Here is a 2,405-nt window from a genome sequence, read left to right as displayed (position 1 = left end):
GAGAACTGACTCGCTTGTATTCCTTGTGAGTCAGGGGAGGAAAGGTAACCGGATGGGTGAGGAACACATTCAAGGTCCTTAGCAAATGAAGGCAGAGATTAGATTTAGAACCTTGCAAGGTTTAGGGAAATGTTTGTATTGAGTCCCCAGGGAATGGTTCTCTGAGCAGTTGGTGAGTCATCCATGAAGATGTCGATTAGTACACCATGAGATTCGGCCAGCATCAGACATGCAATGCCAAAGAAATCCATCTTGTGGACAGATGGCTGGCCTGTTAGTATGGTATGCGGAAGGGTGAGTTCTGGCCCAGCAGTCAGGATGGCTGGGTTTTTGTTGGTCCTGCCCACTGTGCGTCCTCAGGGGACTCATCCACTCACCTGTCTAAGCCTCATTGTACCTCCAGAGAGTGATAAACACATCAAATTTAGGGAACCATAAGGCCTTTTCTAGCTCTAAGGCTGTGATTTGGAGAAATTCATTCACTCAGTGAGTATACCTGAGCGAGTGTCTTTGTTGAATCTCTGGGAAGTAAAAGAAAAAAACCTGGAGCCCAAAGTGGGAGGGAAAAACTAACACATCTGAAAATGAAAATTAATATCTAAGTTGGGAGTAGAATAGGGAAAGAAAAATATAAGACCAACTCATGGAAAGTCTGGGGAGTCAAGCTGTGAAATCCCACGTTGACATAGAAGACGGAGAAGAGGAGGGAGAAAGAGCAGACAATATTGGAAGTTTACAGAACCTCCCTCAGGCCACTTGAGCCTCCCACAAGAGTTGTGTGAGATATAAGGACAGAGTAGGCTCATCTAGACACAAATAAAATATCTTAGGACCCCCCCCAACCATAATGTCCTGACTACAAATCTTGATAGCAGAGAGATTTGAGGTCCCCTTCTGGATCATTAGAAATTCTGGACCACCCTGAAACTCATCCTGGCTTTTCACTAGTGCTGGTTTCACTGCACCTCCCCGGATTCCAGCAGATGAAGAACCTAAAAGGAGAGAGTTAAATGTTTGTTAGACTCTTTATTTTTTAAGTTCTATTTTATTTTTGAGAGAGTAGGAGCAAGAGAGTACGTTTGTGAGCAGGGGAGGGGCAGAGACAGAGAGAGAATCCCAAGCAGGCTCAAAGCTGTCAGTACAGCATAAAGTCATGACCTGAATTGAAATCAAGAGTCAGATGCTCAACCGACTGAGTCACCAGGCACCCCTAAAGTTCACTGCTTCTTTCCACTACCCTGACACAGGGTGGGGGGGGCATGATATGATAAGAATGCTACTTTTGAAAGAGGAGTTAGGTGGCCATTGGTAAGAATGATGAGCACCGGAAGAGGAGGGAGACAAAAATGTGACCAGTTAGCTGGGGTGGCCATTCATAAGGGCCAGGGAAGGCACCGTCAAGAGCAGGGATTGGGCCTTGGTGAAACATTCAGTACAGGGGATGAAGGAAGAAACCTAGTCCAGATTCCATTGTTATCTGTTGAGCATTTATTAGATTTCTACTTATACACTTGGGTGCTTTGACACGCCCATTTAACATGGACTTCCGAACAACCAGGCAGAGATACATTTTATAAGAGTCGTTGAGAAAATCACCTGTGGTCTCTGGCTAACAGGTGCTAGTGTGGAATTTGAATCCAGCTGTCCTAACTCCCAGTCCCATGTTTTCTTCATGACATTATGGATCCAGAGATGTGGCATTTACATCTGTGTGTCATCTTTGCACAGGGGCTGTGCTAATCTTCTCTGTATCATTCCAATTTTGGTATGTGTGCTGCCAAAGGCAGCACTAGAGATGTGACACTCACAGTTGAGAGGAGTGGCCCACAGAGGGTTTGAAGTTTTTTTAATTTTTTAACATTTATTTTTTTAATTATTTTTAAATTTTTTTAAGCTTTTTATTTATTTTTGAGAGACAGAGAAAGACAGTGTGAGCAAGGGAGGGTCAGAGAGAGAGGGAGATACAGAATCCGAAACAGGCACCAGGCTCTGAGCCATCAGCACAGAGGCCCACGCAGGGCTCAGACTCACAAGCTGTGAGATCATGACCTCAGCTGAAATCAGCTGCTTAACCGACTGACCCAGCCAGGCGCCCCTGATTTTGGACCCACAAATCGGAGCCGTAGTTGGAGACGTTCTGTACTGACCTGGTTCAGTCTTGCCTTCCATCCTCACTCATAAACACAGCCCCTCCCCGGGGCCGTGACCTCCGGTACATTTTTCCCTCCCAGAAGGCGCTGATCCAACTGTCTCCGACACATGCTCCACCCACATCTGACTTTCTGCCTATGACTCCCCAGCCAGTCCTCTCACTCCCATTACAAATGCCTTTGACTTTTTGGAAACATTGGCTTCTTGATCTTTTTCTTTTCTTCCAACCTTTTATTACTCCAGGTTTCTCCACC

The 2,405-nt window shown here is 45.7% G+C and overlaps 1 non-coding gene across 1 annotated transcript; it reads right to left on the bottom strand.

The window, feature by feature from the left end:
• Nucleotides 1–1,688: 1,688 nt before the first annotated feature.
• On the bottom strand, nt 1,689–1,790 carry LOC115278546. Its single transcript, XR_003902953.1, has one exon. It is a non-coding gene; the product is annotated as a U6 spliceosomal RNA (small nuclear RNA).
• Between the last annotated feature and the right edge of the window lie 615 nt (nt 1,791–2,405).

This window comes from Suricata suricatta, chromosome 14 (assembly GCF_006229205.1).
Source record: "Suricata suricatta isolate VVHF042 chromosome 14, meerkat_22Aug2017_6uvM2_HiC, whole genome shotgun sequence".
Taxonomy (NCBI): domain Eukaryota; kingdom Metazoa; phylum Chordata; class Mammalia; order Carnivora; family Herpestidae; genus Suricata; species Suricata suricatta.
This window is presented reverse-complemented; position numbering and strand designations above follow the sequence as displayed.